This window comes from Catharus ustulatus, chromosome Z (genome assembly GCF_009819885.2).
Source record: "Catharus ustulatus isolate bCatUst1 chromosome Z, bCatUst1.pri.v2, whole genome shotgun sequence".
NCBI classification, from domain to species: domain Eukaryota; kingdom Metazoa; phylum Chordata; class Aves; order Passeriformes; family Turdidae; genus Catharus; species Catharus ustulatus.
This window is the reverse complement of record NC_046262.2, coordinates 11,897,541-11,925,394: the sequence shown is the minus strand read 5'-3', so window position 1 is coordinate 11,925,394 and position 27,854 is coordinate 11,897,541. Positions and strand designations below refer to the sequence as shown.

The 27,854-nt window shown below is 39.7% G+C and overlaps 1 protein-coding gene and 1 long non-coding RNA gene across 4 annotated transcripts in view; one reads left to right on the top strand and one right to left on the bottom strand.

Moving 5' to 3' along the window:
* Window positions 1–7,609, bottom strand: part of NIPBL (NIPBL cohesin loading factor) — a 140,873-nt gene extending 133,264 nt beyond the window's left edge. The window contains exon 1 of one of the 3 annotated variants that reach the window (XM_033085249.2): window positions 5,456–7,609. The gene's annotated coding sequence lies outside the window, so the exon portion shown is untranslated. The remainder of the gene's footprint in view (window positions 1–5,455) is intronic. The other 2 variants (XM_033085248.2, XM_033085251.2) reach the window with 2 other exon arrangements.
* LOC117010602 lies at window positions 7,166–12,792 on the top strand. The gene is made up of 2 exons (XR_004420719.1): window positions 7,166–7,250; window positions 11,549–12,792. It is a non-coding gene; the product is annotated as an uncharacterized LOC117010602 (long non-coding RNA).
* The last annotated feature ends 15,062 nt before the right edge of the window (window positions 12,793–27,854 follow it).

Sequence of the window (27,854 nt, the reverse complement as noted above, 5' to 3'; positions counted from 1 at the left end):
CCGCGAACCGCGAGCCGCGAACCGCGAGCCGCGAAAGCGCCACCGCGAGCCGCGAACCGCGAGCCGCGAGCCGCGAGCCGCGAACCGCGAGCCGCGAACCGCGAGCCGCGAACCGCGAGCCGCGAACCGCGAGCCGCGAGCCGCGAACCGCGAGCCGCGAAAGCGCCACCGCGAGCCGCGAGCCGCGAACCGCGAGCCGCGAACCGCGAGCCGCGAACCGCGAGCCGCGAACCGCGAGCCGCGAACCGCGAGCCGCGAACCGCGAGCCGCGAAAGCGCCGCCGCGAGCCGCGAAAGCGCCGCGGGGCGGGCGCGGCGCTCGCGAGGCGCGGCGCGGGGCGAGCGAAAGCGGCAGCGGGGCGGACGGCGAGCCCGGCGGCGGCAGCCCTGCCAGCCGGGCGAGCGAACGCGGCAGCGGGGCGGTGCTGACGGGAGAGGGGGGCCAGCGAGCCCGGCGGCGGCGGCAGCACCACCCGGCCAGCCCCGCCGAGCCGTGGCGCTGAGCTGGGCCACCCGGCCCCGTCGGCAACCATGAGCGGGCCGAGCCTGCCTGGCCCCGCCCCGAGCCAGTAAAGCCCGCTATGCCGCGATCCTGTTACTAATTGGCCAATTTGTGAAAGCTGCGCACGGATTCTCGCGACGAACGAAAGTGCGGCTAATATTCCGGGTGCGGCTTATCTATTGACAAAGACAGCAACATTGTCGAGGCACCGGGGGTGCGGCTTATAATCCGTGCGGCTTGTATTCGTGAAACTACTGTACATAAACTAGGTTGTAAGAGTATAGTGGTCAGCTGGCATTTCCCATGCATTGTATGAGGCACTGAACGGAGGCTGCAAGGGTAGGGTTGAATAGGGTGGCACAGCTAAAAGCCCAGCTCCTCAGTCTGTTGTTTCCTTATGGGACTTCCTTATTTTGCAGCCCAGGGCTTTCTGTCATTGCTTCTCTAAAACACATTGCATGTCTGCACATACACACTGCTAAAAACCCAAAGTGCTTCAAATCAGACCACAGCAATAAAACGAAAAATTTAATTTTCTCCTCATATAAAAACAAACTGAGATCTCTGATTACTTACAACTGATACAAATAAAGGCCATAAAATTACCTTTTCATAGAATTTTTTATGACTTCAACATGAAAACAGTCTTGAATATTTACATTCTTTTGAAGTTATTTGTGTAGACTAGGTAATCACCTTAAAATGTAGTATCAACAACAATGTTCATTCTGACTGGAATCCCTTTTGATTTCCACATACAGTTGGACCAAAGTCCTTTCTTCCCTCCCTTTTCCTGGGGACATTTTCCACGGTTAACAGTAGGGACAGGAAGTGAAATACAAATCACAATTCCCACACAATCTCCTCAAATGCAATTTCCTTACTCATGGGGTGTCATACATGTCAATGTAAAGCATTTCTTTCACAGGTACTTTGGGGGTCAGGATGAGTTACTAAGAAGCATGTTTGCCATACAAAGAAAATAAAAATACAAGTGCCAATTAATTATATTAAGGACTTTGCAATTGTTAAACATTTGTTTTCTTAATTTCAAGAATACTTCCTTTTTATTATTAAAAAGAGTCATTATTGTGCAGAGTTATTAGCAAATACACACATATAACCAATTTCAAACATTTCCTTGCAGGTATCACTCTGCCACTGAGTGCTCATTACTGCTGATGTTTCAAAATCAGAAGTTAACCTAACCTGAACTACTTCTAATAAAGGTAAATGGAAAAAAAAGATCAAAAATAAGTGGCATAGTACTGAAATGGCCATTCTTACAATGTTATATTTTCTTAGTGTTTTGTGAGAGATACTAAATAACTACCCTAAAGCTGGATAACCCACTTCACATCTAGCAGGCAACAAATTCTAAAGCTATCATTGCTCACATTCTTCTGATTCATGTGCCCATAGTTGTTATCCAAATTACACATATTCATTAATATTACACACTCCTCTAACATAATTTCTAGAAATCATGAAGTTGTAAATTTGAAGACTTGATTTATTTCCTAGGTCTAGATATTCAGGATAGAAATACATTTTTTTTCTCTCTAGTTACAGCAATTATCCAGAAACTTCATATGCCTTGTGCAATTTTAATGAAATATGAATATAAATTCGATATGATCAGTTTAACACTTGGTATTACAATAGACATAAAAATCCAGTTGCCACTGAACAAATAAAGATAGGAATAGGATCTCTAGCTCAAATAAATTCATATTTTTTACCTAGTATCCTCCAAAATATGGTTTATTTATACTGTAGAGGGCTATTTACATGAAACACTTAGAATTAAAGTGTTAATTAAATTAATAATTGCACTAACACAACAGCACAAACAAAAAGTTTCTGTCCTAAGGAAATCACTATTCTATGGCCTTGACTCTGCAAGAAGAGTTGTATGAACATTATGTACACTGAGTCTCAAGCATAAGTTTTCACAGGGTACCTGTGCTCTTAAGTAGAATAAGGATCTTCAAAACGGCTTAGGTATATAATGTTGCTTCCAAGTCAAAACTTAAACACTGCAATTTTTTTAAAAATTATTATTTTACTGCCATGCCTGATTTTTAAATTGTATACAATACCAGCTTGAATCAACAGCAAAAGACTTCAGGAAGAGATTTTTGTTGGAGTAACTTTAGGTAAAATGTTCAAGAAGTTGAGAGGAAAAAAACAAACTTCCAACCAACAAGAAGAAGTAAATTCAAAATGTACAAAGCAGGCAAAAGTACAAATTAAATGCAGAAATAAGCATTTTCCTCTTTTTGATAAAGTAATAGTTACAACTAACATCTTGAGAATAATTAATTTTGTATTTCTATAATATCAAAATAAATACATTGTTCTTAAGTGGCTAGCTGTTGTAATAAACACTGGACCAGCAGAAGCTCCTAACATCAAGGAAAAAGCAGTATGAAAGTGCCACAGGCCTGTTTCACACATGCGCACATATACATTCTTAAGTATGCTAAAACACACAACCCAGAAGAAATACAAGTCCTCTTATAAATATTTTAACTTCAAATATTTCTGAAAAACTATATAAACTATGATCAAGCAACTAATTCAAGATTAACCACATAAGGCTCATAAGAACACACCCAAAAAACTAATTACAAATAAAAATAGACAACATCTTAAATTCCCCTTTATAAATACACGTACTTTTCATTCCTGAAAAGTGCATCCGCTCCAATAAAAAAAAAAAAAAAAAAAAAAAAAAAAAAAAAAAGAGGGGAAAAAAAGTGCTGTAAACACAACCACACAACCCCGGCAAGATAAACTTGACAGGAACTGTGCAACTACAGCAGCTCATTTCCTGTTCATATCTAGAATATTTAAAGCAAACCTCCTTAAATGAAAAATCAGTCAGAAAAATTCACTACTGTTAGCTTAATAAACACATTCTTAGAGCGGCAGCTGCCTGAAACAGAGACAAAAAAACACTAGGGCTGTAATGTCGCTTCCTGATGATGAAAACTACCCAAGAACTACAACTACTTCTGCACAGTCCTTTCTTTCCTGTGAAGCCGAGTCACACTCCGTCTCCATGCACACTACGGGGCAAAAGCAAACAGCAATTCTGCTGTTACACACCGAGGTGGGCACAGTTAGAGACGACTAGTGGCTCCCTCTGCATTTCACAAAGTTTAAAAATAAAAAGCTGCTTTTTCGAACTGTAAATGGTTCCTCTCCACGCACGTAGGCCTGAGGCCCTGTTGCAAACAGTGTCTAACAGGACCAGGCAGCACAAAGACAGGAATGGGAGATTAGTGGGAGGAAGGGAGGCCGGGATTGGGGCTCAGCAGGATCTTCTGGCTTTTTAAAATTCAAACTGCTCCCTGACCAATACAAATCACGGACACACTACTGACTACTACACGGATTTACAGCATTAAAAACACGCCTTCTACGTGACAGCTATATTAACTTCACCCTTTTAAACATGTATCAGGGCATGCGGGAGGCACAGTTTCATTTACAAGACTCTGAACACAATGCACCAGAAAGTTACTCTATTAGATACAATAACCAGAATTACAATAACAAACCTACCCGAACAACTAAAAAACCTGCTGAAAATTTAACAAATTATGTAATATCAACAATCGTTGGCCACTAACAAAACTCCTTTCTACAAGGGTGAAAACTTTGAATCTTAAAATTTCCTGGAACTACGTACTTTCTGTAAAAGTATTTTTATTAGTTCACAGGATGTTTGTTTAAATGTGTCTTAGTTTTTAGCAACACTTACAGCTCTACTGCTTATAAGTCCAAGATCTACCTTGTTGCAAATCAGCTACCATTTACTTATAAAGACCTGAAACTAATAAACAGTCATTTTCAAAACACATTTGACCCGTAAAAATGACACCTAATTACATATTCAAACATCATGGACACAAACAGCCAATAACAACCTCGGGATCTCAAAGTTATATAGCCTGACAAGAAAAGATGACACTTTTAAAGTATTCCTGACATTTCACTTAAATAAATTTACATTTGATTCTCAAGTACTTTGGTTAAGATCTCATCTTCACCTTGGTCCCTTAAATGTCATAAATGCAGCACTTTACACATGATCCCTTGCCTGTTTTCCGTTTGCTAAAAGCAGAAAATGGTATTTCTTCTTTTAACATATATTCGTGTAATGTATACAGCACACAGACACAAAAATTGTGTGGAGTACCTGATACAATATGCTTGTCTATCTGTATTTCCTGGGTCTGCAGGTGTCCGTGTTGTGTCAATCACCCTTCAAGCACTACTTTATGCTATAAATACACTAAGTCATTAACATACTGATCAATAATGTTAATTAGAAACGAAACGTCTGTAGATTATAAACCCAAAAGCATCTAAACTTTTGAATGTTCAGAACACACTTAATTAGAAGAATAAGGTAAGAGCAAAGAGAAGTGGTATTTTTGTTCCTGACTATTTACATTGTCTCTCTCCCCCTATGCCTCCACTTACTCCTGGCCCATTTCAGAGGGCTGTCTGCTCTGGGACCCTCTTTCCTTGCCCTAGGTGAAGTTGTAAATATGGCAAAGGATCAGTGCACATTTGCGACTAATTGTATTGTTTCCTCCTCCTCCTCCTCCTGCTCTTTTCGGGTTGAGGCCTGTCACTGAGCAGCCGCTTCGCCTTTCTAATCCCCGAGCTGGAGTAAAGGCGCTGGCCGGCGGGCCTGCGCCCTCCGCCGGGCCTGGGCCTCCCGGCAGCCCGGCACGAACCAACTTCCTCCGCCAGACCCGACCGAGCAGGAAGGGGGGCTGCGAAATAAACACCTCCGGTTGCCACTTACTCCCCTCTACCCCGGATAACAGCTAATCCCCTCTGCTCCCGGCAGCGCTGGGCCGCTGGGCTGAGAGGCCCGGCCCGCTGCTGGAGAGGGCAGGGAGGGGAAGGGGAGACAAGGAGGGGGGATTACCTGAGCAAATCGGCGTCTGAATCCAACGAGAATCCGAGAGAGGGGAAGAGAAATCCGCCCCCCTCCCTCCTCAGAGGAGCCGCCGCCGCCGCTGGGCCGCCGCCGCCGCCGAGCAGGAGGAGGAGGGGAGATAATATAACAACAATAATCCGGGCCGGGAGGGGGGCTGGCTCCTCTTCCGTCTCCTCCTCAGTGCAGCGGACATGTAGAGCCAGGGGTGTGCGGCCGAGGCAAATCCCTTCCCCCGGAGCCTGCTTCACAACATCAACACGGGCCGCGCCGCGCCGAACCGGTTCCGAGCCGCGCTCCGAGCCGGGGAGAGCGGAGGGTGGCCGAGGGGCAGCGCTGCCAAGGGGCCGCCGCCGCCGTCGCTCCCTCCGAGAGTGCGAGCGCAGGAGGGCAGGGAGGGGCAGCTTGGGCACGGTGAGTCGGTACCGAGCGGGGGGGGTAGGGGGAGAGAAGGGCGAGAAGGAGGAGGAGGAGGAGGAGGGGGAAGGATCCTGTGTGTCTCTCTCGCTCCGTCTCAGAACAAAATGCCGACCGGAAGTGCAGCGGCAGGAATGACTCCCTCCACCGGCGCCAAACACCAGCAACCTCCCCCTTCCCTCCACTGCCTCCTCCTCGCCCGGTCGCTCCCTCACTCCACCAGCGCCGCTTCCGCCGCTGCAGCTGGAGGGGCTCCCTTGCCTCGCCTCTCCCGACACAACCTCCCCTGCATAGCTCCCCTCCTCTCTACATCCCTCCGGTTGCTGCACGATTTTCTTTTCTTCCTTTTTTTTTGTCCCCCCCTCCCCCCTGCCTTTTGGTGCGCGGAACGAGACCGAAGTTTACGCTTAAGCTTGCGCTGAGGATTTATGAAGAAGGGACCGTTGGGAAAGAATACACGTTTGGCGTTTATTTTTCGTCCTCCCTAAGCATGGTGGGGAGGACGAGGAGGAGGACTGCAAAAATGCTGCCTAGCAGGGGGCAGGCCTGGAAAGGGGCCTTAAACTGAACCCTCAAAGGCGGCACCCCTGCGGGTGGACACTCGCTGGAGTTTACTGTCGCCGCTCGTGCCCTTTCTCTGTGGATGTGAGAGGCCGCGCCGCAGGAACCGAAACACCCGCTGCTCAGAGCATTGCCGGGGCGAGGGATTTCCAGATGGACATACGGAACGGGAGTGGCTTTCATAAATGGGCTTTTTGGATGAGCACTGGGGAAAATACTGATGTTCAGGTGGAATATCCTTCGCTGGAGGCTGAGGCTCCACCGCCACCAGATTTACTGGAAATATTTTAATTGTGTGTTATGAAGGACTGTTTGGAGAAAGAGCATGTTCTAATCTGAAAGACTTTCTTGTACAGGTAAAACTGAATAATGATAGCACAGGATGAAAATGAAGAAGCATTTATGTATCCCATGAATTAACTATGTCTTTTAGTACTCACTTAACGTCGTTTTGCTGCTCAGTACTTGGACAAAAATCCTTTCCTTTCTAGAGGAAGCACTGCTTGTCTGTCGACTTCAGGAATCAGCTGGACACAGCTGTAAATACCCTGTGACATATAAACACACCCTTTCAGCTCTGGATGAATGTTATTTGCACAAAAGGATAAAATCTTGCACCAGTGCACCTGGATCTCTCCAATACTTAGGATTTTTTTAATAGTGCTCTGTCTTTAACACGGATTTCAAATGCCTCTCTCAAGCTTAAACTACTACAAAATTCGTAGTTTTGGATGAATCAAAGTTTGGTTTATAAGTGTACGTGTTTTTGTTTAAAAGTACAGAAATGAAGACAACACTGGAAAATACGGTAATTCAGTAGTGGAAATACTGTTATCTAATAGCACATATTAAAAGAGACAGAGTTAACTGGGTTCTGAAAAAAATGTATTAAAGACCTTTGTTCCAGGTTAATATAAAAGGTTCCAATCCTATGATAGTTTATGCATTTATAACATGAAGTTATCCATTTCAAATAAAAGGAAATAATCGGTGTTGCAAATGAAGTGTCCTTAAGTCTTTGCACTTAATACATTGCAATTCTAGAACTCAAGGGAAAACTATTTACATTCTCTTGGAAATGAAACATAATTTAATGAACTACCTATCTGGAGTAGGTACCATATATATGTGTACTTATACATCTATGAATTCTCAGGAAAATATCATTCTAGAGTTACAAAGCTCAGGAATACTATTTCAATCTACTGCTAAGTGATTGTTACCAATTCATGTTGATGGAGTCTTCCTGTGATTTTAGTAATCTATTTAAAGAATTCTTTTTCTTAGTTGGTGAATTAATATGTAAATAAAATACAAAACATTGACATTTTAATTTTCAAATGCCAAATATGTTTTAGACTTTACAAACATCTTGGTCAGGCACAACACCTATTTGATTATGGTTTCAGTGAGAATATCACTAGACCATTTAATGCTTTTGAAATACCAAAAGAACTTGTAGGAATGGCTGTTTTACTTGAGTGCTATGCTGCATTACCTGCACAAGAGGACAACTAATTTAAGCCATTAGTTCTTTTAGAAGGTTGCGTGTAACACACATGGGCAAATCAAAATTTTATTTTCCTTAAGGGAAACTAAATATTTTTATTCCACTTTTTAAAATGAAAGATCGAATTCTTTGGCTGCATTCGGACAAGTGGTTCCTTGTATTCCGCTTCAAAAGCTCACTCACGGCAATCTGTTGCAGAATGGAGGTTCTCTACATTTCTAAAAACACTTCAGTATGCGCAGGGTTCATGTCATTATGCCAGAAAAGTGATAAATCAAGTATTTCAGATCACCTGGTAACTACTGCAAAAGCCTTTAAACGTTTATTTTTGTTCCAGGCCTTAGTCATGGGGTGGGGATAGCCCTAATCGGTATGGGAGGAGCTATGCAGCCACGCAACCATGACTGTAGCACACTAAGGAGCATACACTGCATGAACAAAGCTGGTCGCAGTGTGGAGAAGGGCAGAACTCTGAATTCCCCTTACAATCCACACCTATGTAGTCTAGAAAATAAAGTTTCAGGGTAAAGCTTTAGAACCTAATCCTGCTCCCTTTGATGTCAAGGGCGAATGCATCTTTTGCCCAAAACAAACAACTGAGTTCCCATAAATTTAAGCTATTTATACAGGCTGTTACTCTCAGACTTGTTTCTTGTTCTTCAAAGTGAATCTTAATTCGAAAGGCAGGAATTAAAGATCTTAATGTAGAGAGTATTCAAGCTATTTTCACAAAATACATGGAAAGCTGTAGGTATGTATCTTGCTGCTGTTTACAACTGCTGCTGCTGTGTACTGAGATAAGCTTTCTAAATGCAAAGATAATATTTGTGAGTACACTGCTGAAAGTAGAGAAGGGACCTCTTTGCCTCTCCGCTCTGATGTTCATTTCCCTCACTGCTACATGTCATTATTCAGCTTCATAAATTATGGACAGCATGTAATACTGGAGTAAAAATACACCTGGAACCAATGTTTTCTTAGATATGATTGTTGTAATTTGATTTTTTTTATGCAGAATGAATGAAAAATGCACTGTTTTTCATCACTTTTGTCTCCTTAAGGGCCAGTATAACATTCAGGTACCTGTCATTTTAAGTTTTTATGTGATGTACAAACACTGTGCATTCTGTTTACCTCTTAGTCATTTACAGGTATGCTTATTACCCATATTAAAATATATGTATTTCTAGGCAGATTTTTTACATAATTAGGACAGGTAAGTAAAATAATATTTTTAATTACAACTGTATATTTCATATACTCTCTTAATAATTGAAAAGAACTTTGCTATAAAATGTGTGAGCTTGTTATCTGAATACAGTAACAATCATTAACTGTCATCCTAAATTTAAGTACTCAAATTATTTAGAATCTGGCGTTAAGGCTGTATCACACAATGATTAGGAAGAATTTAATAATGTATGCTATATGACAAGTTATAGAAAGTTATGTCCTTTGCATTGCCTTTAGTTCACAGAAACAAATAACAGCAACATGTAATTAATTGACTGGAAAATATTCACTGTGGAAAGTAAGCAGCCTAAATATGAAACTTTCAATGGTACAGGTTAAATAAAAAGCCAAGGAAGCCTGTAGACTGAAGAGTCTAATATTTGTAGGGTTACTTGCTTTAAATTTAAACTTCATGGAGACTACTGATTTTTATTTATTTTTCCTGGTAACCCAGATAGAGGTAATATTTTTTCCTTCTTCTAATTATTTAGCTTAATTGAATAAAAAGAATTTAATAACAAATTCAATAGTACTTTTTCATTCTAAGTGACAAATTTGCATTATCTCTACCCTGTTAAGAATGAGTTTCTGCTTGTACACAATATGAATTCTATGGCTGGCATATATATTAAAATGTATAATAATGTTTCTATGGAGAAAAAATGACAGAAGACAAAACTCTGGTACTTTCATTTCAGTGTTAAAGTAAGCTCTTGATTATGCAAAGCAGTTAAATAAAATAAAGCTGATTAAAACATGTAATTTAGAATATAAAACATACATAATAATAAGACACATATTATATATTTTAAAAATGGCCAGTAATAGATTGCTGGACAGAATTCTGCTGTTCCATAATTGTTACATCAGGGCATAAAAACAGACCTAATAACAGTTGATTTTTTAGAGAAGATAAATAATCAGTTACACAAGCAATGTTTTTTAGGCTCTTTTCTCACTATTGCTGAACTTCAGAAAGGAAGCAGATATAATTTTATTTTGAGCATTATATAACTATCCTCTCAATTGTCTTGGTTTGTCTAGGCACTGGGAAGACAACTTACTGTCATGTTAGCCACATAAGAAATACTGTTCAATTTCCTACAAGACTGTTGTTGAAGCCCACTATGGGAAATTTTAGGACAGAAATATAAAAACATCCAGCCTTTTTTTTTTCTTTCTCCACTTTTTAAGAAGTAAAGCTAAATCAGTATAGAACTTCACAAGCCAGCAAATAAGTGTGGACATTCATCTTCTGGCAAAAGACGGAACTTAAAAATTCGCCTTAAGGGCTATTTCATTCAGCTGAAAGTCATTCTTGTTTTCATTAAAAAAAAAAAAGAGAATAATATAAGATGCCTTGCCATTCAATTTTTAATCAACTTGCCAAAAAAAAGATTTAAGACAGAGATATGCTTATCTATATAAAAAAGCCTCTTGGGCTCAGGCCTTTAAAAACTGCTTCCTTGGAAGAGAAAACTTTCCTATTCTTCAGAAGTGTTCACTATCCTCAGCTAAAGCATGAAATGTCTACATATAAGTATCAGGTTAAACATTCCTGGGACTGTTCTCTGGCATCGGAGCTTGTAGCCACATAATTCCATGTTTGACAAACATCCCATGTTTGACTCTTCTATTTTTCTAAGCAGGACAGTCACGTGTGTTTTGCCCATTAGGAATAGTTCATTACTAACACAAATGCTTAAATTATGCACAGAAATTGCTTGGGAAAGTGAAAGCTGGCATGCTTTGCGCCTGTGCCAAGGTCTGTTAAACACCTTAATATGCAATTTTTAGACAAGATTATTTACAATGTCCATGCAGGTTCCATTTATGTTGCCTTTCATAGACACACCTAAAACAATCTTCTCAAAGTGATTTGCCAAAAGGAAGGTGAGAAGAAACTGTGGTTTCCCATCTAGGGATAAATCACATTCACATTTCTAATTATTTCTTTATTCAAGCAAATAATGACCTATCCAGAAACCTGATAAAAGAAAGCTGATTGAAATTTGGCTATATCAATTTAGATATTTGTTCACATGAACAAATGTCCGACAGAGTATCTAAACCAGACTTCTAACCTGTAGCAGATGTTCTTCTTGGTTTAGACACCCTGTGGCCTTCATGAAAGGATGTTACAGTGAGATAGGGAAGAGAAAACATAGTGCAATAAAATTAAATAAGAACAAGTAATTTTTGCACTCCTGTGGGTTATGGCTGTCAACATCAATTTGTAAGGAAAATTACTTCTGAAGTGTAATTTATTGATTTTTTTAGATAAGAACAGAAAATAAAACATCATCTGAATGCTGAGTGTTTAATTTATAACTTTTATTTTCTTTTTCCTTTTTTTTACGTAGCTGGACACATGCTGGAAATTTGCTTCTCAGCACAGCCATGGACAAATAGTACTGCATCTACTTTGTTGGGACTTTTAGAAGATGTATGGGTGCTCCTTTAGTGAACCAAAAAGCAGTACAAATTTGTCGCTGATGTAATTTCTCACAGACTTGCAATACTGTGCATTTTAAGCACAAAGCCTTTTTAAAATTTTTGTTTAAACTTTTGACAGGGACAATAATTGGTCCAGAAAACTGAGCTGTTGACGTGGAGAAGCTCAAGCCAAATACAAATATATGTCTCTGGCTAGATGATGCAGCTTTAAAATCAAAAGGATTTATTTATGAAAAATGTCATTTTCTGGATCATGATGTATTTAAATTCCAGTTTTTGATGTTCACATTTCTGTGCTTATCCTCCCACTATTTTAAAATACATGCTCACCTTCCTCAGGTTTCTTAAATGTAATTCATCTTATAGAAGAAGCACACCATAGAAAATTTTTGCCTCAGAGGCATACATTTAGAGAAATAACACACTAAGCATAAGAAGTTTCCTTAAAGCTTATAGGTAAGTGGAAATAATTTAAAAATCGTGATGATAATGATAGACCACTAGTGTGCACAGCACTGATAATTTGTAGATTTGAATTATTACTGTACATTTTGTAGGTTTGCCAACTTTTTCTACTGTTGATTGCATTCCAGTGCAAGTACTCATATCTGAGGAGGCTATGATCTGTATACCTGTGCTATTGCTAGTATGTTTTCCATGCTGGGTTCAATTTATTAATGCGGTCTTATTCATTTATTATCTATAAAATTGCTGTTAGATAAAACATATTACAGATAATTGTCATAGGCAGTGCTCTTCAACGTCACTGTAAGTAGTTTTAACTTTCTGAAAAAAAAAGAACTAGTTTCCACAAGAACATGGGTGCATGTCACCACCAAAAACAAAGACAGATGTGGTTGGTACATGTTTTGTTTGAGGATAGGCATGTGTGAGAAAAAAGATGTAAAATGCCATAGAAACAGATGAAAAGAATACACAGAAACCCATACAGGCCTGAGCAATCACTGGGAATGTAGCTGTAAGAAAAGCAGAGCAAGAGAGATTCAAGATGACTATCAGCCAAAAAGGAGTTGAGACTGAGTGAAACATTCACACAGTTTCAGAGGAAAAGAATGTACACACAATCTTTATAGAGTGCATCAAAACATCTGATGCCATCTATTTTCTCTGACCAGAGACACTGCACTAACCAAGTCAAAATAAGTAAGAATATATTACCAATTTTAAAGACAGTTGCCTTCTAAATAGATCCATAAAGTACAATAACTTGACAACATTCAAAATTCCCTGTCAGAAAAATATGTGTATATCCACCACAAAATATTCTATATACTTTAATTCACTAGACTTTTTCCTAAACTTATTCATTACTTTCATACCTTCCATTGCTGTTTGCCCTCATTTCCAGACTTAAGAAAGTCTTTTGTTTATTCCAGGCTACACTAGTGATTACTCTCTTCTGGTTAAAGTGCTTTTTTTCCTCCTGCATTTCCTTAGGCAATGTTTATCTTTCCTCTGCCATTAGGCTGTGTTTTCCCTAACATTTTGCATTGCTTCCTTCTTACTTGCTCCCAAATGTTAGGGGCAGCATGTAAAAGCCCTTACTTTTTTTATTTTCCTACTTTTCTTTTTCTTCATTGGCAAAATAATCCATGATGTGAATCTCTATCTGCTCCACTAAGAGACTCACTGGCTCAAAAAGAGGATGTCTCTATAAAAAATTATCTTACTGGGTTTATTTTTTTTTCTTATAAATCATGTTTACAGCATAGCCAAATGCACAGAGAGGCAAAAGAAGAGTGCACTATAAGAGTAGAAAGTGAATGATAAACTGACTTTGTTGGGTGTGCAATTTTAATGCTGTAGAAAAGGAATTTGTGATTGAATTATGTTTGGATAAAAAGTTCAGTTAAATAAGGGATAATCTGCTGGCAAAGAGATTATTTGCGAAAGTCATGCTATAAATTTCTGTTTAAATTATAGGATAGTACAAAAAGTACTTACATGAAAAACTGTCACAAAAACTGTTATATGTGTGCAGACCTGAAAATATGACCTTTCCTTTTAAAATTTTTTTCACACCAAATTTCATCTAGACTGTTGTTTAAATGTGAGTGAATTGTTTAAATTGTGAGTGCATTTTTTTTCAATTTAAAACTGTAGCTGTTCTGCTCTATTTATGACTGTCTGTGAATAATTTTGCATACTACTAAATTCGGATGTTGCCTCATAATGTTCAGAAGTACTGAAGTTGAGTCCAGCCTAGGGGCATGCCAAGTAGAGTTGTTACCCATATCTGAGCTTTCCTTAAGAATTAAATTTAATGAAAAATTGATCATCTAAAAAATCAGTGCTAGATGTTTAGGGAGTTTGTTTTGGTTTTAAAAACTAGATTTATAAAGGTAAATGCAGTTTTTTCTAGTCCATCTGAATTCTGATTGGCAAGTGTGTTTTATTTTACAGTTAGTCATGATATCCTTATTGTCCCCTTATTTTTTACATCTTCTCATATATACCTTCTAGAACTTAAAAAGTGAGGAAAAATCCTTGGTATTCTTTTACTGATGATGATTAACTCAAAAATATAACATAGCCTACAGGGAAAGGGGTGTCACATACACGTCGGATAGCCTGGCTGTGAGGCATTGTTTCATTACGATGGACACTGTGTTACACATCGTTCCTGCCACCTTCATGGTGTTACGAAGTTAGCATAAAACTGTGTAACAGCTGAACATTCAAGATCTACCAAACTGATTAACTTTAGCAGTTACACCTTCTTCCTCCTTCTCACTCCTTTAGTAATCTTCCCTCCCAACAATAAAATTGTGTATATTTAAATGAAGATTTCTTACCAGGCCTCTACCAGCTTTACCCTCTTCTAAAAGCAGTTCAGAGATGTCTATATGAGACTTCTTTATGGCTGGTGTTCTTCACATGTAATAGATATAATCTGTCCAGTTCCCAAAAATTTCATTCAAAATGCTATTTATTGCTGTCAAAATGCCTGAAATAGAAAATTTCACATGTAATTTCAGGGAAGTTATAGAGTTGTAATAACCTGGCTATAGTAATACAATTACAGGTTTGGTAGCTGTAGAATAATATATAATTATTGCCCCTAGGAATATTGGGGGGGTGGGGTGGGGGTGGGGGGGTGGTGTCCATCTGCAGAAATTTAAAGGATAAGAACTCTGTATGGGCCAAGCAAAAATTTACAGTACTATTAATCCAACAGGTTTTCTCCAGCATATACACTTTCCTTCAATTGCAAAAACATACTGCAACTTAGGAAAGGTTCTGGATTGCTAGCCTAGTGTAGTGAGAGTCTTATTTAGCCACAAAAAACAAAACAAAACCAAAACCAAAACGAACAAACAAAAAAAAAGTGCCCCAAACCAAAAAACCCCACACCAAACAGCGCAGGAATAATGATTAAAGCACACTTCCTGGTGCTGCTTCACTGTTGCACCCCAGAGGGACCCAGGTTATAATGTAGTTCTCTCACACATAGAGTTTTCTCTCTCTGAAATAACGTGGATTATCCATCTATACTGTTACCACAGTATTACTGAAACAATACTGCTCAGCTGGTACTGTAGAATAATTAGGCAGACAAGAAATCTTCTTATAAATAATACAGAAGAAAATACGCTACAAAAAATTAATTTGGCTTCTCGAAGACAATGCCCCTCCTATTCCCTCATTGTAAGCTCTAAATTTGTTAATACTCTGTGGCTTTGATCTACTTTCAAGTTTCAGAGTTTCTCAAAGGAAGTGGGATTGGCATTTTATAATTGCCTGGGAAGCACTGCCCATGTTTATGATTCCACAGAAATATTTTTAGTATGATGGAAAGCTCTCTATCTATCACTAATAGCTGCTTTTAAACCAGCTCCTTTATAAGACTTAAAGCACCCTCAGTTTCCCTCTGTCAAGGCGCAGAACTAAGAACTCAGCTCCTCACTTTCTTAATTCTTACCATTAACAGCAAAAAAAAAAAAAAAAAGCGGCGCTTTTTTTTTTTTTCCCCTTTTTTTTTCCTACATTGACATATTAAATTGATCCTAAAGAACACAGACAATGTCTCTAAGTCATTCTAAAGCACTGGTGTGAGCAGATGTCCGAGGACGCCCTCCGCCTGTTCCCGAACCGCCTGGGGCGGATCTCAGCCCCGGCTTTCCAACATCGCCTGAGAAATCCGGCCGAGTTACTCGCGTTTACGCTCAGGACTCCCAAACCTGTTTGTCACACCTCTTCCGCTGGGCTCGGCCAGCGAAGGCGACAGAATCTATCATTATTTGAACTCAAGAAAGCCACTGACCCCCTGACGGAGCAGCACCCGGGCTGCCCCGGCCGCTTCCCGCGCCTTTGTCACCTCAGAACCCCTCCTGCCGTCACCGCTTCCCTGCCCGCCCTTCCTCCTCCCCTCTCAGTCTCGCTTAGGCAAACGAAGCCTGTTACAAGCAGCCAGTGAAGAGGAAAACCCTAGCGAAGCTAAAAGGAGAAATTAAAGTGTATCTAAAACTCCTACAGCACCCTGCGAACCCCAAACACGCTACCGGGGTGCCGCCTCGCCTCCTCCCTCAGACCGGGCTGAGCGCAACTTGCCCACGCAGGGGAACAGCCTGAGGTGCCCTCAGGATTTTACCTCAGGTTCACCTATTTTAACTCACAAACCTGATTCTCATGCTTTAAAACGACAGCTTATAGCTTTTATTTCTGAGTCTTAGCATTATCTGACAGGGAATAATTATCAATGTGTAAGTGTGTCCCCCCTCTCGAGGTAATGGAACGGTCCGCCGAGTTCCAGGCTCCGCGTCTCCGCGTTTAACCCCTTTCCTGCCGATCCCGAAGGATCTGCCCGACGGAGGCGGGCTGGGATCCTGCCTCGGGTCTCCTGCGCTGGGCAGACCAGTGAACACACCTCATACAGGCGGTGTGAAGTGGGGGCAGCGGCCACCCCCCCCAAAACGATCTTAAATGACATCTGGGGCACAAGCCCGTGCGGTTTTCTCTCTCGTGGTTTTTGGGGATGCAGCCTCCTTTTATCCTGAACTCCCGGCTGCATGTTGCCTTCTTCCTTTCTCCATTGCCTGAGGTACTAGGAAGGTACAGCCTTCCCAAATCGCCTACCCCATATTCCCCCTTCAACTTGTCATTTTACCCCAAAGTTCAGAAGTTGAGGCTTGTGCATACTCCTGCCTGTTTCAGGAGTTAAGCTGTCTGGTCTCTAACAAACCTGTGGCTTGAAGTTAGGAAAGCTATTAAGACCCATTTCAAAGATGTTAACACCCATTCCTTCACCCATGGAATTGTTTGTAAAGGCATATCTTTGCACATGTCTTTCCTACCAGTCACCTCTCACAAACTCTCCAGCAATAACTGGAGAAATGGATGTGTCGTGACCTTGAAAGCTGGGGTCCCAACCTGCCTTTCCCAATTTAAGCACTTAAACGTCTAAGGTAAGACAGTATGGGTTTTTGACACACAGTCTTTCAAAACTACAGTTGCTGAGATATTAAAGTTTTAAATTTTATACTTACAGTAATTTCACGAGTATAAACTGCAACTGATTATAAACCGCAGGTCCGGCTGTCAGCAACCGTCTTGGGTTACAGTAGAGAGTGTGATAAAAGGTATCTATTCTATCACCAACTGTTGAGGGTGGGGGCAGTGATCCTTATCTCCGTGGGAGATATTCTGCTAATGGGCCATCCATTGAAACCAGGCAGGGCATTGTTCTTTATCTTTTCACAACCCATCCTTCCTCCAGCGAGTCATTTTCTGCTAATGGCCCATTGAGTCCCACTGTGGGACTGATAAAATTACTGCATCCCATTGGAAGTTGCTTCAGCCAGGGGGAAGAGCCCAACATTTCTTACCAAGATAAAAACAGAGGTTTTTGGACACTAAGGGAGCCCCTTCCTCCACTGGACTCCAGAGGAAAACCGGATTTCTCCACATCACCACTGGACCTCCGGAGGGAAACTGCACCTTGTACAGGAGCACTGCTCCAACTGAATCACATCTGTCACTGCAGGAGGATGCAGCCACCATTTAATGGGACTGCTGCCAACACCCTGCCTGACAGGGTGTCAGGTTGTACTCTGACTTTATCAGAGTTTGGAGTTTGTTTCTTTGTAGTACTGTATTTCTATTTTAATTTCCCTAGAAAAGAACTGTTATTCTTAATTTCCATATCTTTGCCTGAAAGCCCCTTGATTTCAAAATTATAATAATTTGGAGGGAGGGGGTTTACATTCTCCATTTCAAAGAGAAGCTCCTGCCTTTCTTAGCAGACACCTGTCCTCCAGACTAAAACAGCAACTTTTCGTTCTTTGTTCGTATATAAGCCGCACTTCGGGTTTGGACCAAAATTTTAGTCAAAATGGTGCAGTTTATGATAGTGAAATTACTGTGCTTTTTAAAATTGTATAATGCAAAGGGTCATTTAGCTGAATTTTCCAGGTTTTATCTTTTTGTTACTATTCCTTATTTTTCTGTTCCTGCTTCTCCTTAACTTCAAGTGGCAATTCAATTCCTCCAAAAGTTTTTGTTAAACAACAAAAAAAAGCATGTTAAAACTTCTCAATTCTTAGTCTCTTCAGACTATTGCTATATTAAATACTAGAAACTCTATTTCCCTTCCTCACATTGTCTCCTAGGGCCACAGTACTGGATCCCTGTGGTGTTTACACTGATGCTAATGCCTGAAATTAATGTTTTCCTTTCAGTATCTTCCATCTTTGACAAGTTTTCCATGTCAATATTCCTTCTCAGAACTATACTTATTCTTTCCTTTCTCTTTGATTCTCTGATTCTCCCAGAATAATGGCCTGAACCATATTGAACTGTACAGCAAAAGCCATTTACATTTTTTAAGAAGGGAAGGAATATCACTTAAAGTAAGAGGAAATTGGTAATTTTACTCCATTTTATTAAAGTCAATCCAAGTTATTAATGATTAGGCTTGCATTGATAGCAAGGAGCATGTGGAAAGGCTTCTGGCAGATAAACTTCTGCAAGTCACATGCGTGCAGGAGAGCTTTTTCTAGAAGCCTCCCAAGTGATATGAATGCATCTACAAATTCAAGTTCCTGGTCTGCTTAAGGCCAAGCAAGGTGAGTTACTTGTGCTGGTGTCTGACAAATCATATACAGTGACATAATATTTTCCTTTAACATACTAGACATTATAATATCTAAATTCATTGCAGCTGCGTAACTTCCTGTCTGAAAAGTGTTTTGCACTTTCAGTTTATGTTTCAACATCAAGTCTGGCTATCTAATCTAGAAAGCACACATGGTGCACAACTGTAAACACGGTCTTCAAAAATGAAAGGAGAAGGAAAACTCATTTTGCAAAATAACAGCAACAAAATGGAAGATTTTGTTTAAGACATTGCAAATGAGTAATGTCTGCTTTTGCTTAGAGTTGGATGAGTGCTTAAAAAAGTTTAAAGCAGGGGATTGTACTCACTGAGTGAATTTTGTTGTTTGCTTGTCTTCCATAGAATGCAGAACCCACCTTGTCATACAAGAAAGTGTTGTGAGCACTGGGAACTTTTGAAGTGGTGTTTGATTCTGTTGACCTCCTGTTGACCCTTCTCTAGGTAGAAATCTGCTTTTTACTCTAAAACTTGCAAGATGACTACAATTCTTTGGGTTTTGGGCTTTGTTGTTTGTCTATTTTGAGGTCTTTGCGTGTGGTGGTGCCCAGGAAGTTCCACTCGACCATGAGTAAGAACTCCTTTTCTGTGCAGTGACCAAGCACTGGAGCAGGTTGCCCAGGGAGGTTGTGGAGCCTCCCTCAACATGCCTGGATACAATCCTGTGCTTGAGCAGGACTAGATAACTCACTGTGGACCCTTACAACCTCACTCCTTCTGTGATTCTGTGAATGTATTTAGGTATGAAAATACACACTTAGGTCAGAAAAAAACCCTAACATTTATTTATGACGATACATATCACACTCTTTAATAGCTGCAATCTATCAGAAGTACATACACTATGATACCTCAGCCCCAGTAAAATTTTGAGAACAGTTACCATATCCATCTAATGTCACTAAAAATATCAACATAACTTTTAAATATTAGCCCTACTGGATATAAAATTTGTCTCTGAATCAAATTTTCCCTTTACTATTTCCCATACTACTGCATTAGAGTTACTATTACAAGAAAGGATAAATGTTAGAAATCTTTCTCTGTTCTTTGAATGCTTACCCCGTAGACAAGATTTTCACAGTAGTGACTTTTTGTCCTTATTTCAGGAGTTGAGCAAATTGTGCCCAGTTGTTTTATTTCCCTAAAATATTTATGCTGATTTGGTGGCTCATTAATTTGAAAGAAATCAATTGTTTGTGATGAATCTCTACTCCAAATGACAGTCAGGGAACAGTTTCTAGTTTTTCACCTCCACACATATTATTTATGACATTAAAAAAAATATGCTGAACGTTTTGTTCCAAGAAGGCAAAAGGTTAAAAAAGAAAAGGTATCCAGAGCTCTCAGGTTATTTTGAAGATACTCTGATGTAAGTTCCAGCTTCCTGTCTGGATGGCAGTTGATCTCTGAGCATAAAGATTTAGGTGAAGCAGGTAGTGTGCAATCCATCAGTTGAAGTTCAGTCAGGAACCTGCTCGTGCTCATGGAGCTCGGCTGTGTTAGGAGCAGCAGGGTTTTTCCCCACTAGATGGTGATACAGGAGCAGCTCTGGTTTCCCTGTTTTTAGAGCAGCAGGTTCACCTCCTGCCGGTTCATGTTCCCACTCTTGAATAGTCTCGAAAGTGCTTTCAAGTAAAGCTCTTCCTTGTTTTGTAAAAAGCGAAGATTCTGGTAAGATTTTAAAGAAAGTTGAACTTTACAAAGAGACAAAATATTCAAGTCACTCAATGAATGTGCAAAACTTATTAGGATGCTTTGAAGGAATGGCTGTTTCAGAAATTAGACATTCTAAATGATATAAGTTACACAGTCTTTTGTCTGACTCAGAAAGAATGGTTTAATTCACCACATAGCAATCTATCAATCCGTATGTCAGGAATTATTCTGTGGAAGATCTTAGTTATATCAGAGGGATATCTGTGGAACTGTTCTTCATTTGTAAAGGCAGCAGCAAAAGCTGAAGCTGTGAATATATTTGCAAACAAAGGCAAGTAGTTGTATTACAAAATACATGATAGAAACTTTAGCCAACTGGATGGTAAAGCCTGTGGGGAAATACTGGTGCTTATGATGCATAACTGATAGCAAAATCTCACAGTTCTTTCTTACCTATGAAATGTCAATTTTTTAAAAATAGAAAGGTAAAAATCCTCCTCAGATGAACAATTTCATAAGTGTGGACCTGTTGCAAAATAATTCCTCCACAGTTTTTGCTCCCCAGTGGTTTTCATGCTTCTTTCTCTGATCCTCTGCATATTATCTCAATGCTTACTCTCCAGGGCTTATTCCTCTAAAAAGGTGTGGGTTATCCGAGGTGCAGACAGCAACCATGAAAATACTGCAAATGGAAAATAGGAACATTGAATAATAAAGTTAATTTGGAAAGCCTTTGTTTGTTAATCATAAGTGAGAGGCTAAGAAAATTACTTAAAGTAGTTTAGCAAATGAAAAAATAACTTCGCTCCCTACACTGAAAAATTTAAATTTGGTCTTTGTAATTTTCCTCGTAAGCATCCAGTTTTAATTTCTGAAATACTAAGTTGTGATAAGAGTTATTGCTATTAGAAATAGGAAGGAAGTATGACATTTTCAGAAATAAGAAATTTTTCAGTATAATATTTTTGTTGTCAGTATGATTATTGATATTTGATGCCAAAACATCTTGGCAGAACCTTATCATTTGAGACTTTCCTTCTGACTTTCTTGACAGACACCTTGATGTTGTCACTCATCCTGTCTTACCGTATCTCTTGTGATAGTTCAAATGTTCTTTTCACAATGTTGATAATTATTTCATCTTTGCAGGTAATAAAATGTCTTTCTTGAGAAATCTGTGGTTAATTTTCTCTACTACTATTGCCCTGAGTAGGATCAGATGGTATACCTGTGATATGTCCTCCCTATATACTGTAGCTTCCACTGATAGAAACACCAATAGAGTTGCATTAGTAGATGAAAAATAAACAAATAGCACAAAAATCACTTAGAGATATTTCATTAAGGTTGTGACAGTTATTTGCTGGAATTTCTACATATAATTTAATTTTCCCTCTCAGTTTGAGCAAAAGTTCTTGGATATAAGCTATCACAAAATTATCACGTCCGTATTTTGCTCTGGAATATATATATTTTAACACATTTTTGCTAATGCTCTGCTTAGTTCTCACAATAATTTCTGCTTCTCAACCAGTTTCTATCTTTATTTTTATTACTTCCCGTAATGTTGCATTTGAGAAAGAATGATTCAAAAGACATCTAGACATACCCATGAAAACCAGAAAAAATTAATGTTTCAGAGTTTTGTTTCTGAAGGAAAGGATTTTTGGAACCACAGTCTTAGACATCAGATTTCGAAATATGAAACAGACAGATTTAGCAAAGGGGAAAAAAAAGAAAAAAGAGCATAATTTGTAGAGCAAGTAGGTTAAAGAAATAGTAAAGCAACTGCGTTTAAAAAGTAGTATAGAAAGTTGTTAGTGTTGAGCAACTGAGTGATTTTTACATCTTTTAATTATGTTTGTCACCTTCTACCAAATTTGTTTGTGCCAGGAGTTAACCAGCATTTGAAAATGTATTTAGTGAAATGTAAAAAATCGTGTAGAGCATTCTGTGTATTAAGAGTTGGATCCATGAAGATTACATGTAATAGAAAAAATTAAGAGTTGATCTAGAGTAGCCCAAGAGATTTATGAAAAATTATTTTACTCTAGAAAGGCAAATTCACACTTCTCTTTTTACTAACATTTATCCATATGCCCATTATGTGCATATTTCAATATAATTTTTGCCTGCAGTGAACATCAGGCTTTCTAGGCTGTAGTTCCAGGTATACTGGGGAAAAATTTATGACTGCAATTTTATTTCATTATAGTTTTGTTGTGGTACATGAAGTATGGGAGTTTTACAGGTGAGAAAAGAAAAACTATTTAGAATTTTATCTTTAAATAAGCAGATAATATCAATTTAAGTAAAGTGACAAAAGCAATGACTTTATGCAAAACTTACATGGAATTGCACTGAGGAACAAGACCTGGTCAAAGGCATTTAGAATCGAATTTACTAACAACTGTGATATGTAGAACTGTTATTATGTATTATAATAAATAGAAGTACTGTTACTCAGGACTAAAAACTAGTTTCTGCTTTTCTGCAATATGATTTGAGTCCCCATCTTTAAGACAGGCAAAAATGCATTGTACTTTTTTAATGTATTCTTACAAATTCCGTAAGTACAACAATCAATAAATTCCTGTCATTTAGAGTCTATTCTGTTTTACATCTAGTGATTTGGACAAACGAATAAACCTCCCTATCATGTTTCCCTCTTAGGTAGACTCAGTACATGCAACTGCACACAAAATAATTTTCTTAATCAATTAAGAGAATCTGATAATCTACTGGTTATATCGTGTCTTCAGTGATAAACACACATATTGTTTATTTCCATTTTGAAAACAAAGCAGTATTTGCTAGTACTTTTGGTTGGCCTTGACAAAGAAAATTTTTCCATTTTAAAAAAAGAAATGGGTTAGAATAAAGATAGAGCTGTCTGTAAAATAACTGTGTTGTAATGTCACTATAATATTGCTAAGCTAGCCACTGAGAAAGGGAAATATCTTTTTTCAGACCCAGTCACTATTACATGTAAAACTGTCAGTGTAAAGCTTGGAATTTTCTTCCCAATAGTGTTTTGACTTTGCCAATTTCAACTACATGGAAGCTATATAATGTGAAATTTCCAGTTAGAAACCTTCAGCTCTGTTGAATGAGAGCAATAGTCACACTAGAATGGTTCACTCCTGTCTCGTTTTCAACCCCTTCCAGTGCTTTAGTAGGTGCTTCCATTCTGTCTTTCCAATGCTTCTTGTTGCTGTTGGCACTGCCAACTTCTCTGCTTTAACTCCAGGGATCTGGCTCATTAATTTATTTAATCTCAACTTATTTCCAGTTTTCTACTCTGAGGTGTTGAGTCTGTTTTCTAAGCCTTACTCTTGATTGTTAAAAAAATCTGTTGTGTTTGTATGAAAGAGAATATACATATTGTTGTTTATAATATTGCTTGTTAGTACAGAATGTCAGCAATCTGTATTGACAAGTCAGAAAACAACCTCCTCACCCTAAACAGGTTACAATTTAAACAAACTGCCAAGGGAAGAAGGACTGAATGGGAAATAATCACAGAATCACAGAATCATTAGGTTGGATCAAGATCATCAATTCCAACCCATGCCCTAACACTTCAACTAAACCATGGCACTGAGTGCCACATCCAGTCTTTTTTTAAACACATCCAGGGATGGTGACTCCACCACCTCCTTGGGCAGACCATTCCAGTACTTTATCTTTTACTCTTTCAGTAAATAACTTTCTCCTAATATCCAACCTATATTTCCCTTGGCACAGCCTAAGGCTGTGTCCTCTGGTTCTGTCAGTGCTACCAGGAGAAAGAGACCAACCCCACCTGACTGCAGCCACCTTTCAGGGAGCTGTGGAGAGTGATAAGGTCACCCCTGAGTCTCCTTTTCTCCAGGATAAACAAGCCCAGCTCCCTCAGCTGTTCCTCACAGGGTTTGTGTTCCCAGCCCCTCCCCAGCCTCGTTGCCTCCTCTGGATGCACTCGAGCGTCTCCACGTCCTCCCTGAACTGAGGGGCCAGAACTGGACACAGCACTCAAGGTGTGGCCTCACCAGTGCTGAGTAGAGGGGAATAATGACCACCCTGCTCCTGCTGGCCACACCATTCCTGACACAGGCCATGGGCCATCGGCCCTCTTGGCCACCAGGGCACACTGCTGGCTCATGCTCAGTTGGCTGCTGACCAGCACCCCCAGGTCCCTTTCCGCCTGGGCACTGTCCAGCTACACCATCCCCAGCCTCTAACACTGCAGGGGTTTATTGTGACCAAAATGCAGGACTCAGCACTTGGACTTGTTAAACTTCATCTTACAGGACTCTGCCCATCCATCCAACCATTCCAGGTGTCTCTGCAGACCCTCCTACCTTCCAATAGATCGACACATGCTCCCAGCTTAGTGTCATCTGCAAATCTACTAATGGAAGATTCCTTGCCCTCATCCATGTCATCAATGAAAATATTGAACAGGACTGACCCCAGCACAGACCCCTGAGGGACACCACTGGTGACTGATCCCCAGCTGGCAGCAGCTCCATTCACCACCCCTCTCTGGGCCCGGCCATCCAGCCAGTTCTTAACCCAGCCCAGAGTGCTCCAGTCCAAGCCATGGGCTGCAGCTTTTCCAGGGAATGTTGTGGGAGACAGTGTCAAAGGCTTTGTGAAGTTCAGGTACACAACATCCACAGCCTTTCTCTCATCCACCAGGCGGGTCACCTGGTCATAAAAGGAGATCAGGTTGGTCAAACACGACATACCCCTCCTAAATCCCTGCTGGCTGGGTCTGATACCCTGGCCATCCTGTAAGTGCTGCCTGATGAACTGTTCCATTACCTTACCAGGTACTGAGGTCAGGCTGAGGGAAAAGTAGAACAACTGAGCAACTGAGTTTAATGCTTATCTTGTTATGCTGTTTGTTCTTTTATTTTTTACCTCACCTCTCCTTAAAAATGGAGAGTATTTTGTTTTCCTACTAGTTTTTGAACTGACATGGGGATCTGACTTCCATTTAATTTGTTTTGTTTTTCTTTAAGGCCCACATACATGTATTAAGGAAAAAAATCATGTAAATACATTTAACAAGGTATTATTTTGATTTTTAAGAACAAATCTATGCATGTTAGTAGACCAATTTATTTCCACAGATTGTTCTAATGCACCAGCAGTTACAGTAATTTCACGACTACAAGGCGCACCCTTTTCACTAAAATTTTGACCCTAACCCAGAAGTGTGCCTTATAGTCCGGTGTGCCTTATATAATGGACAAAGTTGTGAAATTTGCCAAACCGGAAGTGCAAGCCGCAATGGGGGGGTGGTGCCATGGGAGCGCTGAGTTGCGAGGTGGGGCGGGAGCGGGCCGCCACGGCTGGCAGGAGCTGCGCGGGGAGGGAGGGAGCTGCCGCCGGCCTTGGCCTGGGTGCGGGGGGAAGAAGAAGTTGGGCGGCGCTGGCCCCAGCCCAGGCACAGGGGGAAGAAGAAACCAACCCCAACTCAGCACGAGCTGCGCAGGGAAGGAGGGAGGGAGCTGCTGACCCCAAACCACTGCGAGCCACGGGCGCCCCGAGCTGTGCCTCGCCAGCCAGCGCCGGAGGCGGGCAGAAGTGCTGAAGCCCATGGCACGGGGAGGGCGCCTGGGACTGTGTATAAAGGCTATGCCAATCTGTGAAAAATGTTTGCGAATTGATCACCTGTCAGTAATTCGTTACTTTGTTGTACGCAGCACAGCTCCACGCTGCAAAACAAAAGTACAGCTTTTAGTCTGGTGCGCCTTATGTAATGTACAAAGTTGTGAAATTTACTGGCTCCCAGAGGTGCACCTTATGATCTGGTGCACCTTATGGTCGTGAAATTACTGTACTTAACTGTTTCCTATAAGATTTTTTCAAAGATACAAACTCTTCCAAATAAACTATTTTAGCATTCATGTGCAGTTCTAAATTGTGTCAGTTTCTGCTATCAGATTCATTCTGATAATAGAAAGATTCACAGAAAAAGGTGAAATCAGTTTGCAGTTGTCTTAAGCATTGTTTAGGGGCTGTGCTGTGCCCTATATGGATAAGGCTGCAGACACAAGGTCCATGACCAGGACATACCCAGATGTATTTCTGTCTAGAGTGGTTTTCATATCTAGACTCTAATGTAATCATACAGAAATGATGAGGGAAACTTCCCCCAGCAAAAGTCTTGGGGAATGTTAATGGTGCAAATACTGCTTTCTCTCTTGCAAAAATAAATCACTCAGTGGGTAAAGTGCAGCCTCAGCTGGAGTAAAATTTTAATTTGCATACTTCATGTGTATAAAATAATTGCATTGTAATTCCAGCCCTCAGAATCTGGAATAACAATGTATTATATCTTAAAAGCTTATTTGAAAACTGTCCATCTAAGTAGATACTACAGACAGTGTGATTTCTCTCTACCTGATCAGCAAAAGAGCCTAATAAATAAAAACAGACTGCTTTACTTTCTATTTCACTACCTAAGTGTGTATCCTGCTTGAGAATTTTGTGGATTGAAATGTGGATTTTCAGAGAAAATACTTGCTCATAGTTCTGCAACCATTTAATTTTTCTAAGTTTCCCTATTTTGGTTCTGAGTAGTTGCATCAGACATAACAGATTTACTGTGCTATTATTGCCAAACTGTATTATTTATGTCCTAAAATGTTCACAAATGATTAATTGAACATTTAATAAAATATAAATATACTAAATATAAATATAATAAATAATAATACAATCAATAAATACAATAAATTGCACAACACATTAAAATAATATTCAAATTAAGGTGCACTTTCTAGAAAATGCATATTTTAAATTATATTAGTTAAATGTCTCACTAAGACAGCAGTTAAATGAATCCTCAAAAAAGAACAATGGATTTCAAAGGTTTTTCTTGTACACCTGCAGATGATTAAGGAAAATTTAATGAAGATGTAAGTAAACCTTTCTAATTGTACCAGACAGTCCATCAGTTTTTTCTGGTATTATTTTGAAATACAGACATATAAACCAATTAAAAATATTCTTTCCAAAGACAGTAACAACATAGTGATATGAATACATTTTGACACTAGGATAAGTATTTGGTGATAGGGTAATAATAATAATATTAGCACAACAACTGGACAACTTCTCAGCCTTATTGAGCTGCTGAAAAATTTTGCATCTAAAATTTGCATTAGACACTTTTTATTTTTAGAAAAGTTCTATTACTTTTAATATTATTATTTATTAGTATGGGTGATTTGTTTTAGAGGTATGCATTCACCAGGTTTAAAAACCATGCTGTCATACTGCACTGTTGGGAAACCCAGTTAGTAATACACCCATTTGTGAAGTGAGAACGAAAACAAATTAGGCAGATAAAAATCATATGTTTGACCTAACAGTAGTTAAGTCTCATGATTCAAGTATGAAGATAGAATACGAAATTTTATTAG